The 20,592-nt window shown below is 43.8% G+C and overlaps 1 protein-coding gene across 1 annotated transcript in view; it reads right to left on the reverse strand.

Annotated features, from left to right (window-relative positions):
• Nucleotides 1–7,520, reverse strand: part of LOC8041023 (crustacean hyperglycemic hormones) — a 50,221-nt gene extending 42,701 nt beyond the window's left edge. The window contains exon 1 of the mRNA XM_029971418.3: nt 7,013–7,520. The gene's annotated coding sequence lies outside the window, so the exon portion shown is untranslated. The remainder of the gene's footprint in view (nt 1–7,012) is intronic.
• Between the last annotated feature and the right edge of the window lie 13,072 nt (nt 7,521–20,592).

The following is a 20,592-nucleotide window of genomic DNA, read 5'->3' on the forward strand; positions in this document are numbered from 1 at the left end:
TTGTGGCATCAATGCATTACCTTGTCAATATTGGTTTGAAGTTGCGAATGATTGTCAGGATAGTTAATATTTCTTTTATATATTACGCAATCATCGCCGAAAAGCAGCATATTTCTTATTGCACGAGCCTTTCTTTAGAACCGTTCGTTCACGGAATAAAAAAATATACTTCTAATATAAAAAAAATATGATGCCTGAGGTGTATTTTTGCCCCCCCCCCCCCCCATAGCCCATATTATTTATCATCCATCATCCACCATCTTCATTTATTTTCAGTTTTGACCTTGAAGGCAACGGTGCTGCAATCATCAAAAGCTGCCAAGGGCAGCATGACGTGGGTCCCGTCCTAAGTTGGACAATAGGACTTCCAATACAGGATAAAATCTAAACGAGAACATGGAATGCAAAAGGAATAATACGCTGGGCTCCAACGGCGCATTTACGAAATACCGGATGGCCGCAAATTTTAGAGGCGACAGCGTCTACGTGCTGAGTCTAGTGAAATCAGTGTTGTGCGGAACGGCGTTCCTCTTAGAAGGAACGCCGCCGTTCCATCTTGCGTCAGTGGAACTGGAGTGGGAACTCGTCACAGTTTTACTGGAACGGAAAGAGGAACGGCGTTTCTTTGTTTTCGTCTAGTGGGACAATCTTTATTTTATTTAAGAGGGAAGTTCTAAAAGTACTATACAAAGAATATTTTTACGAAGAGCAGGCTCTCGTTAACATTTTGGTTACTTATCTTTGGGTTTATTTTTTGTGTGGTTCTCGCTTGGTAACAGTAGGGTGCAGTAGAGATAGTGGACATGGATTCTTTTTACGGTGTGCGAGACTGTGGTTAAGAAAGCAAAACTTTTAGTCGAAGGAAAAGACAATGAAAAAGTAAAATTTCAAACTCAGATTTTTTTTTTTTTTTTGCTTCCACGAATCCTCATACACCCAGAAATCTAAGGCCGACTACAGCCATCACTAAACTTCCACGAAGATACCTACATTTACAACAAAAGAACACGCTACGAGACATCGAACACACCCTTATATCCCGAACATTGATCACTTAAAAGACATACAAAAAATTGACCTTTATTAATTCTCCCCTTCAAACTGAACAACCTGCAAACCTTCAAACTGAACAACGAATTCAACCTTCACGAAGGAAGACTTGTAGTTTTCAAGACTGACCTCCCAAAAGCTCTACCCTCTTCTTCACTTGCTCGACTTGCGGACAGCAACATCGAGAAGCGGCTGTTGTTAAGTTCGAACAAGGGACTTTTTTAGATTGAAACGAGTAAGGTTGTCGTAAAACGCTCGTTCGATGAGGGGTAACAATACATTTGACTCGTCTGAATCGCCTACCACAAAACATGAATATGGTTAAAAGGTGAGATTTTTAAAGGTGAATATATTAACAAACGAAACCCTGCTTCCGCTTGTTTTATTCTTCTGGTGCCCTTCCATCACTGCATTCAAATTCGTATGTTGCCATTTGATGGGATAGGTAAAACAAAAAAGCAAACTTTCCTTGATCTAAATAAATATGATAATCAGCAAAATACAAATGTAACGTATATTTAAAGATACGTTCCATTTTTTTTAACTGTAACGGGAACGAGCTCCCTTTTCCCATATAGAACTTGTAACGGGAACGCGTTCCGGAAATCAGAAGGAACGAGGAACGATCTTTCGTTCCTTTTCTTTTAAGGAACGTGTACAACACCGAGTGAAATGAAATGCATGTATCGAATTTCACATATTTATTTTGATGTAACGGTATCAATGGTATGAAACACAAGTATGAAATGGAACGAAATTATCAGTTAGTCACAAAATCACTGGGAGAAAACAAATATTGATACGTGAGGTAAACTTATACTACTGAACGATACTCAAGAAAACAAACGAAACAAATTCCAAGACACAACACAAGCTTTTTCAATCAGAAGTCACACAGGTAGTCGAAACAAGTGCACATCGAAACGCGAGTTTTTATCTTCGCCGAAAATCTCATTGATGGGCACACGCGATTGATTATAGGACGATCGTAGCAAAACTACAAAACTTCATCGTAGCGTTTTAGCGGTGATGTGTCCTCGTGGACCTCGCACCTCCCCGAGTGCCGACCGACGGGTATTGCACTGCCTCCGGGATCGGCTCTACAGTTTACGACTTTGCAAAAAAAGACCGCCTCCTGCCCCGAACGCCGAGGGCATTGTCCCATACATTTGTTGCGCTTCGGCACGCCAAGGCACAGACGCGGACATCGGGTTCATATTGCTGACGACGTCTTAAACGCAAAAAAAGCAGCAAAAAAAAAAAAAAAAAACACGGGCCCAAGCGTTTGAGCAACTTCAACTCGCTACGGGAAAGCGAACACGCCTAATTTTTTGTCTGATTTCTTTTTCTGCTCTAAGGTCGCTTTCGTTATTGTTCTTTGTCTCCTGCGTCTGGACCATCGACGTCAGCAGTGACAGGACCGCAGGTAAAACCATAATGGCCTAATGGTTTGGTGCTCCATGCATTGATTGTTATGTTAATGTAGGGCGAATAGTTGTCCTAGTGACTCTGTCGTTACTGTTGTATCAGCGTGTTGCCTAATCGCCCGGAACATAACCGCGTAAATCAAACGTCGTGCATTTATAAACATTAATCAGCGCGATCGAAGCACCGTGTCAGAGTAGGTAATCCTTTCATCAGTCTCGAAAGGGCCAAGCCTGTGAAGTTCGCTTACGCCGCAGGTTCGGATTGTGTAGTGGATACAAGTCAAGGAAAACCATTTTGAGGCCGATGCTTTCCTGCTGAAATCCGGGCGTTATGGGCTGAGCTGGCACATGGCGCGGCACGATCTGTTTTTGACCGCCATATTTGCTCGCGAGTGGCGAACCCCTTCAGAGCGGGAGATAGCTTTCGAAACCTAGCTTAGAAATCAAAAGTAAGATTCATCTTCTTGCTTTTCCAAGACCAATTCGCTTCCCCTCTACATATTTTTGACTATCACCAGGCAGCGTACAGAATATCACCACAATGACCTTTGTGGGATCGGTCAAAAAGAAACATCCCCCACTTCCTCCCCCCGTCGAGGGAGTCTTTAAATTTCGTCCGATCAAAGCTAGTCGGCGTCGCCCCAGCACCGGGCCCACTGGGAGACAGGGTTGAGACTTTGGGCCGGAGCCACGCGGGAGGGAGTTCAAAAATTTTCCTCTCTTCCGCCTGTCCCCAGCAGTTCTCTACCTAATATATTTTTTTCAATGAGCCAAGAAGGACTTGGTGTCCTGATATCATCATTGCAACCTCTGTGCAAGGAGCAGATGAACTTCTGCTCCGAATTTAGTTGGCTGCCCTCCCTAGTTCCTTGTTTCATCTCCTTATCTCGAACGCACATTAAATTGTAACGTTATCCACTACGAAACAGCACGTCGTTGCAATAAGAACAGAAATAGAAGCGTGTGCTTAAGGTGCCCAACTACTAGAATGGTGATTGTGATATGCGTATGAGTCCGGTGTTAGTGCCTTTCGTCTGAGCAAAGCTCCACTATCCTCCCATTATTTGCAAAACCCACGGGCTGTCGGGACGCGTAACGACCACTCCCGCTCTAATTACAATCGGACGTAGTCCGGCCGTCGATCTTCTCTTTGCCCGTATACGCGTTGGCCTCTCCGGAGACGGAATCCTCGCATGACAATGAGCGTCTCGAACAGAAGGAGCCCCTCTTCCCCTCGCCGCTCGCGCCAACTTTTTCGTGTCGTCTGCCCGGGGCGGCAGACGGTGCAGTTTCGGTTTCGGCGACCGTTCATCGCTGGAACTCCAAGGCCGTGCGCGGCGCCCAGTTTCTCATTCCGGCACTGTTCGCGATTTCTCATCAATCGTTAGAAAAAGAAGCTCGAATTTGAGGCACGTCGGATTGGGAAAGACTCGTCCCCGAACCGCTCCCCGCCATAAAGAACGAACAGCCCCCAGTTGCCAGCCATGCAGGCTTCGTTGTTCTCTTTTTTGTTTATTATTAGTTCAGCGTTTTGTAAATTACGGACAAACGGAAGCCAGCTATCCTTCATTAATCATTCCGATCCCCCGCGTCCGCCTCCATCGAAATACATAGTTTAACGAAAATTACTATCGACTTGTGACGCCTAAAAACAGCTTCGTAAGGGTACACGTCGTTTGTATTCAATAACGCGTTCTGTCGTTTGTTGTGCCGTGACTGGCTGGCTAACAAAAACGACGAAATTAAGTCGAGTGAAATTGACATCTCGGGGCGAGCAAAAACCAGCCACAATGCTCACCGCATATACTAAATAAAAAATTGCTCCCCAAAGCGTTCTTAGAAAAAGCAGAAATTTGATTATAGAGTCCTGGAGTAAAGCTTTTGTGAATCGCCGACTTTTGAACTTAAAGTCGTTAGAGGTTCGTATACATAATAGATATATATATACGTTTAAATTACGCATCCTGCAGGCTTCTTAGATGAGCGATGATGGATTACTTCGGGTCACTTAGGTCAAAGTGTTGCTCTAAGGCTAAAATTAGTTGCGGCGTACCATTCTTGCAAGAATGCGAGGTCACACGTCACATAAAAACCGGGCCGCCCTCAAATTGCTTTTTTTTTTGCCGCCGTCGCCTAATGCGAGCTTTTTCTCTCGACGAAAAGATCATTTTTCATTTTTGAAGAACTAAAAATGACGGAGAACACACTTAGTCGCAGCCGGCATTTCAATTTCGTCAAATAATGTGCAACGTAAGATGTGAGGAAAAGAAAATAATACCGCTTCCGTCGGAGTAAACACGGTTCGGCCTTGAAGTTCGAGGCGCCACCTGGAGCCCGTAATTGCGTTTTACGCAGATCACGGACGAAGGCGCCGTGAGTGAGAGTGGAGCGGGTGTGCGCACAAAGGGGCCGGAGGGCGAGGAAGTTAAAATTCCAAGTTATACAGAACGCGAAAGCAAAATATGTCGAGACTGCTCCTGGAGAGTTGTCTTCTCCACTAAGTGAGCTTTGTAGAGGGAAAGCCACCGTTGCCCAGCCAGGGACCTCGCTTTACGGTGCTCTTTTCATTTTCGTCTGCTATTCTCGAGGGACACTTTCATTTTGTTTGTCCCTGACACCATCTCTCCGAGCTTAGTAGACACATTTATAGTTTACTGCATCTTGTGACAATTGCAGGGTTGCTTGAAGATGTAAAAAACATTGCCCGTATTGTTGCGAACAGTTTGCATTACCACGCATTGCTGCGTGAGAGTGTCGGTGCCTACTCGATCTTGAGTAAGTTATACATAAAATTGTGTTTTAGTTCATGCAGCGCCTCCTGTACACAAATATCTGTCAGATGGCTCGCTTTCCCATTGTGGGCGCGCCTGTGTTTGAGTTGTAGACAAACGGTGGTGCCCGTTTCTGACACTGCTTAGAGAGCCTAGATTGTAGAGAGGGTCCAACTCAAACCACGGCGGAGCGTTCGCAATTGAAAGTCAGACGCCTCGAATGGAGATTGGTCGCAAAGTGCGCATGCGCTGAGTGTGACAAGGAGGAAAGCAGGTCGAAAGGTAGAGACGCTCGCAGACGACCGATGCGTTCGCCACCTCCTCGAGGCTCGTATTGCTACATCGTCACGTCATTACATCGTTACATCATCACATATCCTTACTTTATCACATAACCACCATCACTAGACGCGGCACCGCGGGCCTCCGTGGTACGGGTGGTTGCCTTTCTGCGGTGCCGTGGCTCTCCTGGGCCATTAAATATTATTATTATCATCATCACCATTATTATTATTATTGCTGCAAACGCGGCTCATAAACCACGTGACCCCGGTCGTGCAGTTGGACACTCTCTTTAATACAGGATCTCTAACTGTAGCATGCTATCCGCAAGCTGCTTTTCGGCCCTCGATGTGGGTCTTCGCTAGTACTCGAGCGTGGTGGGCTGTTTTACTTTACAGATATTATGCACGAAAGTTTGTTGATTGCAGACTTGATAGTGCTGCTGCAACTAGTCGCCTCTTAAAGGCACTGTAAACGATGTAATGTTTGCGAGGATGTAATCTTCGCGACTTGAAAAAGCGCATGTCTCTCTTAATTGCGAAATTTTGTACCCGCAAAATATTTCCGAAACCGACCTCTGCCAAAATATTGACCCCACAAAAACATTATATGCGCCAATATGAGAGAGTCGTTTTGAAAAACGAGTTTTAAGAGTGCTGCCGCTACTACGGAAATTGTGATTTAGGAACTACCGCTCACACGGGGTTTTCATCTCCGACATACATTTCACATTAAAAGACATGTCAGAGATGCAAATTCATGTACATGGCATACATTTATCTGGGCATTTCTTGTGTCAAGTTGTAGGCGCCAGATGCTTCCACAACTTCAACATTTTGCGGGATAAGAGGTTTACCTCTCGAAAATATTCACGGCAGCATTCCTCCTGTCCGTAGCTCCCAAACCTTAATTGCTGAAGAGGGGCTTCATAAATTCCCTAATGATGAGTTCAAGATGTGACCGGTGATTTTTCTTCTGGTTCACACAAAAATTCGTCGTCGTCGCGTGGTTAGAGGTCAGTGCCTCTCGCGGCCGTTTCGGCCGTTTGGCAGAGGGTTAGAGGAGAGGGCACGGCATGACGCGCGGTGCTCGTATGACAGGAGTCTAGCTAGAGGAGGCGTTGGTTCCTGAGTTCGCGTTCATCTTGACACTTGTCAAAAGTGTTCTTGGATCAAGAATAAAATTTTTGTTTGCACAATAGAAACCGGATATAAGGCAGCAGGATAAATAACGATAAAGCAAATGCTTCTACGTGCGTTTTGAAGTTCTAGTTGGTGCTTATCTATGTTCTATTTCGAGCTTTCTTACAGTACCGCCAACCATTCTTTTATTTAATTTTTAGAATGTCAGTTACGCAAAAAGAGTAATAATAAAAAAAAATAGTTCAATCGGCTCTAGGGGGGAGTTTTCAGTCGAATCGATGGCTTATTCGAACCGGCTCCTGGTAGAAGAGACGACGAAGGGCGATCTAAAATGGCTCACCTTCGGATGGTGTTGTTTGCGGCGGTGTCGGGAGGCGGCTCAAGTTTCCCGCGTTGCACACTCACTTTCTGGACAAAGTGCACTTTCACTCGGACCCACAGAAACGTTCTTCGGGACTGCGTCAGAATCTACGAGAAGTTCCGCCCTCTTGTACCGGGAAGGGAATGGAAAAAAAAAATCGGTGTCTTGGTTCCGTAGAACTAAAGATGCGTGGTGGGAGAGGGGTTTGGTAAGAAAGACAAAGAGGACGATCTCGCTCGGAAGCCCGACTAGCAGGACGGTCCCCCGGGTTCCCGCTTTTGTAGTCTGTCTCCGAGGGGGTCACGTGGTCTTGTGGACACCCTCTACCGCATCCCTCGAGCCTTTCTTACGTAGCTTTGCAGAAGCGCACACTGTGGGTGGGCTCTGAAAGGAAGCGGCGGAGCGAGAGTCGGGAGAAAGGGTCCCTGGAAAGGGGAAAAAAAGGAAGAAGCGTTGTTAAGCGCTCGGCGAGGGTGAGTGCGCGGAAGAAACGGGAAAACGAGGGAGAAAGGCGCGTGCCACTGCAAGGTTCGGTTGAATGGGAAGGGCGCATTTCGGGAAGTTAGAAGATTAAAAATAAAGGAAGAGACAGAAAGAGGGAAAAAGGGGAAGTCAGCTGTCCCTGCAAGACTCGCAAAAATGCGAACGGTGTTTTCTATTATTTTTTATTTGGGGCTAAAAAAAAGAAAGGGGGGGGGGGGCGGGTTTAGCAGTGGTAGTGACAGCGTTGCGGCATTTTTGTTTTCTTGTCTCGTTGTTGTTGTTGACTGTGGCGTTATTGAAGCATTTAGAGTAAGTGCTCTTTTGTATCGCTCGATTGAAGATTCTGCTTGTTCTTTCGTAGATTAGGGGCCTTAGCGTAGCTTCCTTTCATTCGCTGACAATTTTTTTTTTTTTTGTATCAAAGATTTGGTTTTGTTCAGATCGTTCGTGGGGGGAGTAACTGCGCCCGACCGTGTCGGTCAACAAACGCCGTAGAATCTAGCGCTTTTTCGGTGTTTCTCTTGTTCCCCTCCGATAAATGAGCAAACCATCCCGTTTGAGGATGAGTTTTCGGGAAGACAGCGGAACAGAATTGAAAGCGGTGGCGAATAATGTTTTTTTTGTTTTGTTTTTTTCCTGGAAGGACACGAATCTAAGTCGCTGCCTCTGGTTCTAGAATGTAACAAACAAAAGAAACATTAATGAGCGTCACAAAAACCCCAAGAAGGAAGGATGCCGTGTTGCGAACGTATTGGTACCCGTCACGGTACCCAGACGCGTGGCGAGATGGCGCAATCTCATTGACAATGGGGCGATCATAAGATGCCCGCGTTTATTAAGTTTTCAGTGCCAATAGCCTCGTTGATTTGGAAAGATTCTGACGCAGTCTCGCCTTCTGACGCACGCCTCCAGTTGGCAGTGTTTGAAGGCATACTCGTACATCGTCGCCTGGTGGCTATAGACTGCGTCGCGATGGATTTACTGGATTCAATTTTGGTAGAGGAGAATTCCGCGCGGCAAAGGAGGAACACGAGAAGAACGTTTACACTGTCTGGTGAGGCACCCCGGTTGGCACATCGGAGCATCGGGCAATATCTGCGGTGAGGCAACAACTTTTTCTCAGAAGCCCTTTCTTCTTTTCTCCCGGTTTCTTTTTCTCCCACGTTGTTGTTTTTCGAAAGGGGCGTCTTGCGCTTTCGGGAGGTTGAAGCAGCGGTGTTCTGGTTCCAGTTTCCGACCGAAGAGCACGGGGGGGGGGGGGGGGGGGGGGGGGAGAGGGGGAGGGCGGGGAACTGTCTTGGCCAACGCTATACGTATACCCGGACGTCATATTGGGGGCGTCTGGGCTCGTCTTTGTCTTTCTCTTTCGACGCAATTATGCCGAGATGTTTAGAGAAATGAGGCTAAATGACGTGCGAGTTTAATGGTTCGTCCGCGCTGCAGACGCTGGCCTTTGTAGCTCCCCGAATATCTGCTGTTTTTCGGAGGGGCTTTCGAGTGTCTCGCCCGCGGACCGTCGTCGCTTCGTGTGGAAAAGAGGCAAATTGAAGAATTATGCCGGGCAAGAATGCGCAGAATTGAAAAGATCTGCTCGTCTTCGTCGTTCGTTTCGCGATACGTTCCCATAAGCAATCTGTTTCCAGCTTTGCAGCGTAGAGCTTTCCAAAAATAGCGAACGCAACTCAGCGCGTATATTGCAACTTGTCGTATGTGCTCAGTGTGTCGAGTGAACTGCGTAACCCTCATTAAAAATCTACACGCAAAGTGTTTACTCCCCATTTTGTGCTTTCCTAAAACAAAATAAAGTACACCGAAAGTACATTTTAGTACTTTTACTGTACTTTTGTGTACTTCGTATTTTAGTTAGCATGGAAACTATGTTGTGCGTACTAAAAGGATATGCTAATGATACTATTACTAAAGAAATGAATAGTACATGCATTGTTTGTGCGAAGTATTTCATAGAAGTACAAAATTAGTATACTTCTTGCGAATTGCTTTTTACAAAAAAGCGCAATGACAAAAAAAAAAAATCACGCAGTCGTTTTATCGGCACGTGTGTGTATTCGTAGCGTCTGTTTTTAGACCGAGAAGCGATTATGGGTTCTTGTGCACGCGCCACAAAAGATTTTCTTGAAAGCCCACAAAATGGTGATTCCTCTCAGGCTAGGGCAGCGACTTTAGAGGCATGGGGAAGTTTAAAAAGAGCACCGGTTGGTTCGTGGTCACAATGCGCCTGTAACGATGTCTTGCAGTGACGTAGCGCCCAACAAAGAGGTCCTGCTCGAATCCACAGGCTCATCACGCTCGATTCAGGACTCCGCGCGTTCCATTGGTGCGCCCACGCGACAGCTAGGCCTAACATAAAAACGGCCGCGCACGCGCCGTTAAAAAAAAAAAAAAAAAATTATACGGGGGCTAAAGCCGACCTCGTAAAGCACCGCGCTACTTTTAAAGAAAGACACGAACGTGTAAATAAACGGTCACTTTTTTTACGAGCGATCCCGCGCTCGCAGTTCTCGCGAACCGAATGCCGGAAATGAAGTTCGTCTGGTATATACAACGAACGCCATTGTGCCCGCCATTGCGAACGAGCCCTTCTTGTCTTTCGGTGGCGCACTATTTCTAATCACGGAGCGCCGTGTTTATGGCCCATCTCCGCGTTGCAGCGGAGCAATCAGTGGCCCGTTAGAAGGGTGACGATTGCGCCCGGTTGCTCGGTTTGATCTCCGCTATCATCGACGTACACGAGAACTCGGTGACTTCCGTCCGGGTTTGTCTTTTGCCGCGACGCCTTTAGTGGTGTATACAATTGCCGTTGGTGTGAACTTGACATTAAAGGCCCGTTCGCAAACTCGCGTTTGTTCACGACCGAGTTCTTGTGATCTCTTACACGACGAGAAAGCAGACTGGCACGCTGGTGCCACCTAATAAGCGACCCTGGAACTGCATCTCACTGGAGCGAATGTTTTGCAGAATTTGAGAGATCAAATGCAGGTACTGTTTAGAAAAATTTGTCATTTATGACAATTCAAAAAAGTTTTTCAAGCAAAAAAAAAGTAATGCTGCACGAAAAAAAAAAAAAACACGAAAAAAACACGCAGACGCTTGTGTTCGACGGATACCCGATAGATGACGCCGATGTCGTCGTAAGAGGTTTTAAGGCGCACAGTCATGAACAGTCGCGAGTGTGTGAACCCGCTTTTTAAGTCTTGGCTCGATGGAGGTGACGTACGCTGCAAACAGACGACCAACTTCTCCCGGAGGCGCGTTCGCCTTGCGCGCGCCGCAACAGCCACTGTTTTCAAGCCGTTTCAAAGTGACTGCCGTCGGCTGAAATCGACAACGTCAATACCTCGATAACGGGCACGTACTATTCGATGACCGCGAGGCCGGTTTGGGTACAACGCCTCAAGAAGTGCTTACTGGGCGGGGGCTTTCCCAAACACGTGCGGATGGCGGAAAGTTAAGATACATTCGAATAAAACAATTCTATTACGGTATTACCAAGAGAAGGTAACCGCAGGAGCATTTAGACCTTCAACATCGCGGACAGTTCCGTTTCTCGAAAACGAAACTATCACTAATCCGAAAAAGAAAAGCGCCAGTGCGTGGGATAACATTATGAGATTTTGTTGTTCTGTAGGTTTTCATTTAAATACTATTATTCCTTTGTCTAAGGTATACAATAGATGTCAATCACCAGCTCTCCTGCGTTTTTTTCCCCTTTCTTGACATGGAATTAGTCTTTTTTTGTTAGAAAACCCACAAATATAGCACGCTTATGTTTGTTTTTTTCATTATATTTATTACGTGCAAATATGTTTTCAAAGCGAACTAGCCCATACCTGCTCGGTGTATATTTTTCCAGGTTCGATAATTCATGCGAAGTCAAACCAAGGAAATCACGAACTAACCTGTTTCTAGAAGTTTTTCCCACTGGCGCTATACATAAAGTTTTGGAATAGACTCCCTGAAAATGCTACCACTCTTTCAGATCCGACATTGTTTAAACTAGGTAACGAAGAGCTTATTTTGTTAATTTGTTATTCCTCCGACGCTTTCTGTATTTCGAATAATTGCTTTTCTTGCGCTCGTTGATGCACTGAGCTGGGGAAAGAGTTTATCTTGAGTGTTTCACATTCCGTATTAATTAAACGTCATTAAATTTGTAGTATATTGACAGTTGCCTCGTTACCGTTTTTGTATAAACGTATATATCGCAACATCTGTCACTACTTATAATTTTGTTTAGATGAATGCATATACTGGGTGTTTCTGTTTAAGCTTGATACATATATTTGAATAAGACGTGAAAGCGACACTGGTACGGTTTGTGCAGGTGAGTTCTGCGACTAATGGACATAATTATAAGGGACGAGTCGTCCCAATAAGCTGAATAATTATCTATAAATAGTTAATTTATGTTTTAATTAGTAAAAATAGACACATGGTTCAATTAAAAACCTGCTGAGCTTCATCAAAAACCACTAAATCAATTATTTTTAGAAGTACTGAGCATGTGGAAATCGCAGTAGTGCGCTAAAGTGACCAACCACTGGTGCAACAAGTAGAAGACTGCAGTGTGAGAAAGGGCTGATGATAAGAGAGGGTGAAACAGGTTATCGCACCTGTAGCCTTGTTTCTGCTGCACGAGCTTTAACTTCAGCGCACTACAGCTCTCTCCAATTGCTCAAAGTCTTTCTAAAAATTATTGAATTAGTGGTTTCTGATAAAACTCAGCATTCTTCTAATTAGAACAAATGTTCGTTTCCAATACATAATTTAGTTAATTAGTTGACAGATCGTTATAATTGGCTCTTTATAAACTTACTATATGTTTCCCTGGCCGTATAAGTCACCTGCACAAACCGTAGTGTAGTTTTCACGGCTTCTTTAAAACAAATTTGCTAAGTTAAAAAAGTAACATCCTATGTATCACGACTTGCCAAACTTTCTTGCTTTCACCTTCATGTAGCGTATTGCTAGATGCATTCGAGTTAAAATAAATTAAATTATACGAGTGCCTTGGTGGAATCCTATCCTAAACTCGTACGTGGTCTCCTCATATATAAAGCATTGTGCCTCGGCATTAAGAAAAACGAGTTTCATTAGAAGAAAGCCGAAGAATTCTCCTACTTCCGTGAACGTAGACACTTTAAACATATTATTAGTTAGGTATAGTTGGAGATTCTATTTACTCAGAAAGGCGTATGGTGGTTGAAAATGTTACAACGGCGAGCTATTCGTTTTATTTATGGCAGACGTGGAAGGCTGGATTCGCAACTAGTGCTAACTAACGGCAGGCCGACTCTGCAGGAGAAAGAAAATTGTTTGACTGAAATTTCTTTCTTCTCTCCAACAAGGTCTGTGTCTTATGTCTGCTGCGTTATATTTCTCTATATCTTTCCCCCTTAGCGTCAAAAACAACGCGGAAGAGTCTTCCATCTTAGCTCGCGCTAACACGTTTAAAGAGAGCTTCTTTCTTCGTACTATTAATGACTGGAACTTCTTCAACGTTTCATTGGCATTAACTTCATACAAGATATTGAACGCCTCGCTGCCCAGCGTAGTAGTATTTTTGTACGTTTATATTTTTGCTCGGATGAAGATTGTATGAGACCATATTGTTTTCATCGCGTTGCTTTTTTATGTGTTTGATGAAGTTGTGCTGATTGATGGTTGATTTTTATTTCACGTGTATTGTGGGAATGGCTCGACGTTTTATTTGTTTAACTGTCTTTTTTTTTTCATTTCCAGCTTTATATCTTTTTTACTTTCCTTTGTGTACTGCAGATTTTCTTCCTGTTAGTTTGTTGTACTTACTCCATGCAGGTAGAAAAACGGAAATACTTTGAATAAAAAAAAAAACACGTGATTTCGGGTTTTAGTTTGATTTATAATCCTTAAATCTTCATAATTTATGTATACAAAAAAAAAAAAAAAAATACCAGGGACGAATAGGGTCGCGAAATCAGTCCAATCCGCATTTGAGGGCCTCATGATGACCCATAAAGGTATAAATAGGAGCCGTGCTCGTATGCGCGGTTTTTCAAATTGTGACTTCGAATGCCATCACGCTTATTTTGTAAAGTAGGTCTAGCCATCTAGTCTCAATCACTATTTTTAGTAGCTTCCATTCCCCACGAAAAATAACAACAAACATATTATTTTTTCCCGCCGCATAGAAGAGTGGCGCCACATATAGATGCATGGTAATGTTCTAATGCTTTTTTTTATGCAATTATGGAGCATTTTCACAGTTTGCGCACAAAAAATCTTAATATTGCAGAGACTGAAACTGATAAATATAACAATTCAGTTACGGCTACCGTTTTCTTTCCTTTATATGGTTTCGTTACGGCTTTTTGGGATTTCGTTTTTGCCATCTCGATTACCGTTAGCCACCCCTAAAAACAGGTCTTCCTTTTTTCTTTTTTGCTTGGATATTTCTTTTCATAAGCCGCCTTGTCTTTGTCATTTCAGTTTGGTCGCTTATCACATCCACGACGGTGCTTTGCAAGCGTTCAACACTGGAAATCGGGCCTGTATTACAGACGCTTTACACACGCGCCCGTTTACAGCCGCCATAGCCGACCTTCTCTTGTTTTACCGAGATGCCGAGCCACTGGAGCGGGCGTCGACGATCCTCCACAAAGGCCTATGCTGGGGAGAAAGAAACAGTCAAATCTAGAATGGAAATGACCTGTTCCACTGTGGCAATAAAACAAGGGTGGCGTGCGGATAAGGTAACAGAGATGAATATCGAAGGAATCGTCGTAAAAAGGAGTTGCTTTGGCAAAAAAGTTTCGTGATCGTTTTGCTACACTTGTCCAGAGTGTACGCACACTCTGTGGATGCCGTTTGGTATGTGCAGAAGGTTTCACATAGCAGGTTTCTGTTTTCAACTTGTTTTTTTATAATGCCCTGTAAGTGCAGGGGCACCAGGCCCAGTCAAGCTACCTCATGGAAGCTTTTTGTCTGGCGCCCTCAGCACAATATTGCTGAAAATAAATATTACTTACTTACTTACTTACTTACTAACTGACGAACATGGAGTATTTTCTCTTTTCCAAAGTTTAAAAAATATAGTAAGAGGTCTGATATATACGATTTTAAAATTAAACCTATTAAGCATGTTTTGCGGTCGATTGTTCCCTGCTTAAAACATATTTTTAATTTAGCCTTTGAAAACGGATCTTTCATCCCGAAAATGCAGGCCGCGAAGGTGTTTGTGCAATATAAAGCTGGAAACAAAAACAACCTCGACAACGATGGACCGATTTATGTTCTAACGATATTTTCAAAAGGTGTAGAAAAGATAATACATCAAAGGCTGTCTAATCTCGGCGAAAAATTTGCTATCTTAACGCTTAGTCAATACGGTTTTAGGTAGGGTTTTTCTACCGAACTTGCCTTGCTAAAACAAAATGAATTAGTTTTAAACAATATTGAAAAAGTTATTAAAGCTCGTAGATTCATAGATTTTTCAAATGCGTTTGACCGGATAAATCATGACACATTACTTCAAAAGCTGCATATTTATGGCATTTGTGGCGTTACTCTAGATATGATTAGAAGTTATCTTCGCTATCGATACCAGTGCGATTAAATAAATTAAAAAAAAAGGATCTTATACAGCAGACTGCCGGCGTACCGCAAGAGAGAATACTGGGGGACCAGTTCTTTTTAATCCATACATCACTGACATCTTAAATATTGATGACAATGTAAGTCTTATTATTGACGCTTGTGATACCAGTATATTCTTTTCAGGTAATGATACTGATCAGATTATAAGAACTCAAACAATTGCTTGGAAAAGTTAAATGCCTGGACAAATTCAAATTTCTTAAAAATAAACGACAGTAAAACAAACGCCGTATTATTTAGATCATGAAATACAAACTGTTTCTATACGCCCATTCTTTACACTGTATAGATATAGTTGAAAGCCGTAAAAGTTCTCGGAATTATATTTAGTCAATAGACGTCTTGGGACCAGACTGTACAACAGACATGCCGAAAACTATCAAGAGTTGTAGGTATTATGTACAAATATCGCCACATCATCCCAATCTCGGTTATGCTTTTATATATAATTCCCTCTTTTACTCAGAATATAATCATTGCTCCTTGGTATGGGGAAATACGACCGCTACAAAACGTAAAACTGATGCATACTTAAAAAAAAAAAGCTGTTCACATTATATGTAATATTACATATAATACTAATACTAGTACATTATTTAGTAGATATTGCACAGATTGTTATTGAGCAGTATTATAAACTTTTTTTTTACATTCAAAGTTCTTTGTGCCAAAAAAGAAAGTATTCATGTCGATTTCCAACGTTAGGGTGAGAGCTAGAGGTTGCCTACGAAACTCGGTCTGCAGACACGCGGTTAGCACCGCACTCCAGAACGGAGAGCGGTAATCAGATGTTAAAATATACAGTACCTCATTTTTAGATCGCCGGACTGAACTGACTGCAGAAGTTTTGAGTAAAACCCTAAAAAATGCGCGTTCCATGTTTGTAAGAGAGTGCCTCTGGAATTTGTAAACTTGGGTAAATCGATTACTTTTTTCCCCCTCCTCTCCCTCCCCCACCTAATGTTGTTTATTTGTCTGTTACAAGTATGCTTGTGAAAAACATTATGTATATGTATGTACATGTCGGTCCTCTTTTGCTGCTGTGGGGAGGTAGAGGCTTCTGAAGCAACAACTGAGTTGCTTTTATCTCTGTCTCCCCTTTCCAAATGAAGAGAAATAAAGAGTTTGACCATTTCGTCGTTTACCCTGAGACTGGGCGGTTTTTAGAAGAGCAGAAGTAACAGAAAAAAAGAGACAGGTTTGAGACCTGTCTGTTTTTTCTGTTACTTCTGCTCTTCTAAAAAAAACCCAGTCTCAGGGTAAACGACGAAATGGTTGACTTCCACCAGCCAGCCTGTACTTTGACTCTTTTCTCGTAAAGAGTTTGAGTTTGAGTTTGAAGTAAACGGGATAAGAGTAAAGAAAAACTGACGGTCTGTCATGGCGGCGCCCACGCACAGCTTGCGAAGCGTCTATTGGCGACGTACGCGCGCCCAGAGGCGTCGCTGTGATTCCACGATTGCCCAAACGCTCACGATGACGTCTCGGATTATTTCTGCTTTCATCGACGGAAATCAGACTCTCAACTCTGACGACGGTGTTGATTTAGGAACGTGAGGACTCTGCGGAGAGAATGTCGTCTGCTTCTAGCACAGGAATCACGGTGACGTCAAAACAACGCCGAGCCCTGATTGGTCCTGATTGAAAGGATAGTGGGTAGACCTCAATGCTAGACGCCTTGAGTTCCACCCATTATTTTTTTCAATCAGCCAATAAGAGCTCCGCGTTCTGACATCATCGCAATCCCTGCAAAGAAGCAGACGAACTTGCGCTCCGCTCTTTTTACGCACCACCGAACTTGTCGCTCGCTACCAGAAGCAGATCCAGAACTCCTTTTTTTTTTTTTTTTCTTGGGGGTGTGGCCGGCCAAATGTGTGCGGATACTATTCTCACATTCTTTCTTGCGAACCGGGGGGTCCACCCATGTCAAATTTCTCTCCGAGTAGGGGGTAGGGGGGGTGGGCGGCTGCCACCGTCGTCCCCCTCCCTTGGATCCGCCCCTGTTCGCTACTAATAATCTTGGTGATGACGTCAGGGATAGGATTCGTATAACGGCGCCACTAAAACATCTCGTCGCCACAAGGGAGTAGAATATGGCGCTCTGCCACTTCAGGCTCGTGATTAACCAAATAATTATGGGAGGAGAGCTACCCAAATGATTGGAAACTAAGTAAAATGAGACTGATATAGTATAAAGGCAAAGGAAACAAAGACAACACTAAATCGCATCGCCCGATAACGGTAACTCCAGTTTTATACAGATTAGTTATGCAGATAGGAAAGCGTAGAATAGAGGAATGGGCAGAAGACGTGCAAATACTGACGGAGCTCCAAAATGGATTCCGAAGATGTTATTTGTCATCACTCAATCTATAGGACAATGGAGAACCAATCTCATTTATGGTTAGCTTATTTGGACATCAAGGGAGGGAGCATACTACATGGGCGTATCAATCGGGGGGGGGGGGGGGGGGGGGCAAGGGAAGCGCTTGCCCCCCCCCCCCCTCCCCCCCGTTTCCAGAGTGGGGAAGGGCAAGGCATGTGTATTGCACCCCCCCCCCTCCTCCCCCCTTTGAAACAACCGCCACTGGGTAGTGCAAACACCGGCCGGCTGCGCCCTAGGGATACCAAGGGCACTGCCCCCCAACCCTGGAGGGGGGGGGGGGGTCTGGTTTGCCCCTCCCCCCTTCACTCAAAAACAAGTTGGTACGTCACTTGCATACGATAATGTGACCCTAGAAAAACTATGGTGTCAGCTGAATGCAAATTTGGTTAGGTTTCTTCAGTAGGTGTGCATAGACAAGAAGGCAGTTTTAATATGGGAAGCCGAAACTACACAACCCGCAGCAATAAAAGGAGGGCTCAGACAGGGCTGTCCGCTGTCACTCACTTCTCCTAATATATATATATCAGTAAAATCTAAAATAAACCAGAGCAAAGCAACTTGGGGATTGACGTGAGTTATATGGAAGGAGGGAGAAGTGTAACACAGGTATACCTGTACTGATGCATGCGGATGACATGGTAATCATAGCAGATAACCAGTATACGTTTAGAAGAACTAGCTTGAATGTGTGGAGAGGAAAGGGACACATGGGGCATGAGTTTTAGTAGTGACAAATCTGTAGTACTGGTATTTAACGACAAAAAGAGGGAAACCCCGAGCATACAAGACATTTTAATAGACCATGTAGAAAAATACAAATATCTGGAAGGTAAATATATAGAGGAACATGAAAAGAGTATAATTGGAAAGGTAACAAAAATGCATCAATTATGAAGCTTAAGGAACTAGAACTATAATACATATGAAGAATGCATGTGTATATCGAAATGAAAGTTGGTGCCAGGACTGTCTTTTGGCAATGGGGTACTCTGCATGAAATCAGAGGTTCAATCATGATTAGAAATTCGACAAAGAAGCGTGTGCAAATTGAAACTGGGAGCACATGGAAAAAGACCACATGAGGGAGTACAGGGGGACATAGGCTGGTCGTCTTTTGAGAGCTGGGAGGCAATTAGTAAGTTGAAATATGAATAAAGGTTAACCGAAACGGATGATACGCGGTGGGCACGGAAGGTATTCAAGTATTTATATATGAAAAGCTTAAACACAAAATGTACAACCCAAACACGAAAGCTTACATTTAAATACCTACAGACTAATGATGAGGCGAGCAGACTACTTCCATGGAAAAGAGAGTGAAAGAGGCAGAAAGAAAAATGTGGGAGTGAAGAGTGCAAGAAAGAAAAAATGTGTTTGACAATTCTCTGGGAAGTTCTTTACTGTTTGAGGTGAGAACGGGAGTTTCCGGGATGAGGACGTACAGTGCTAAATTTCAGGAGATAGGCACGTTATGTGCCGCATACTAATATGAGAGCGAGACACTATAGAACATTTGTTTTTGAAGTGCACGGGGCTTCACCCTGCCATCCCTGAGGGAGGTAACGGATTTCTCCGGGGTTTTGGGCTTTGCTGGTGGGGATAACAGGACGGAAGGGAAAAGGATTACAGTGACAAAGAGGCGACGAGAAGAAGATTGGCGGAAATAATTTAGGAAAAATTGAATGATGCACAACTAGCTAGCACAGCTGGGGACAGAGGAAAATTGGGACTCCCTCCCGCGTGCCTCCGGTTCAAAGTCTCAACCCTGTCTCCCAGCGGGTCCGGTGCTGGGGTAACGTATATAGACTGTTTGACCAGAGGAATATTGGCGACTCTCTTGCCGGCGGGAGAAGGGGGGGGGGGGGGGGTCGTGTTTTTAATGTTTTTGCCCGATCCCTCAAAGGTAATTCATGATGATATACCACACTGCCTGCTGATAGGGCGAGAAAATTGACTTAAAAGGTCGGGAAGAATCATATGCTTTTTTTTAGACTTAGGCTAGGTGGCGCAAGCTGCCGCCCGTTACAAAGGGTTCAGCCATTAACATCCATCCATTCATCCATCTATCGGATCGGAAAGGGGACATGGCGGTCCGTCAGGAAGGCGGTCGTCACGTACGTTGTAGATCCTTCCTTTAAATTATTCATCTTTAAAGAGTGTTGTTTTTCAAATATGTGTGGAGAGAAAAGAAGTTCTAGCAGGTGTTACGCCAAGCCGCCGCTCTCTATATTTTATGTCAGGGGTCTCCAAACGCTTTGGCTGAAGTGCCGGATTAGGGATCTGTCGCAGTCTCGAGGCCAGGGGGGGGGGGGGGGGGGGGGGGGTTTATTTTAAATGAGGAAAAAACTAGCAAACAAACCTACATGGCATTTAAACACAGAAATGAAACATATAATAAGTATTAAAAAACGTAAGGTTCATGGAAACATATGGTTCAAAATGAAATGAAATAGTTGGTAATTATAACAATACACAACAATTGTGACCAAGACAACTCACCAGGCATACATCAAAGCGCATGGGAACTTAGACCTATTTGCGCAGTGCAAAAGACTGATGAAAACAATACAACTAGTGTTGACAATGGAAATGGTATTCGGACAAGATGGTCCCGAACAAAATGGTCCCGGACAAAATGGTCCCGGACAAAATAGTGCCCGTCAAAATGGCCCCGGTCAAAATGACCCCGGTCAAAATGGCCCCGTACAAAACGGTCCCAAGCTCAAAGCTGGTCAAAATGGTCTCAAGCAAATTTTGAGGTATAATTCGCGTGTTTTTCGGGGGTTAGTCGATTGTTTGCACTTGCTGCAAATTTGACATATTGAGAGAAAAAAAAAGTTTTTTCTGAATATGAAAGTTATGAAGTGCTAACCATTTTAAAGTTACATATTCAATTCAAGGCACATTGAATGGCAGATAGTTGAGCCAAGAAGGGAAGTGTATACTAAAGAAATAATATACAAGTCTATATATCGAATAATGTGTCTATAATATTTGATATAATCAGGACGCAAGAAAAAACGCTGTTCGATAATAC

The sequence above is a fragment of the Ixodes scapularis genome, unplaced genomic scaffold (genome assembly GCF_016920785.2).
Source record: "Ixodes scapularis isolate PalLabHiFi unplaced genomic scaffold, ASM1692078v2 PGA_scaffold12__126_contigs__length_90152505, whole genome shotgun sequence".
NCBI classification, from domain to species: Eukaryota; Metazoa; Arthropoda; class Arachnida; order Ixodida; family Ixodidae; genus Ixodes; species Ixodes scapularis.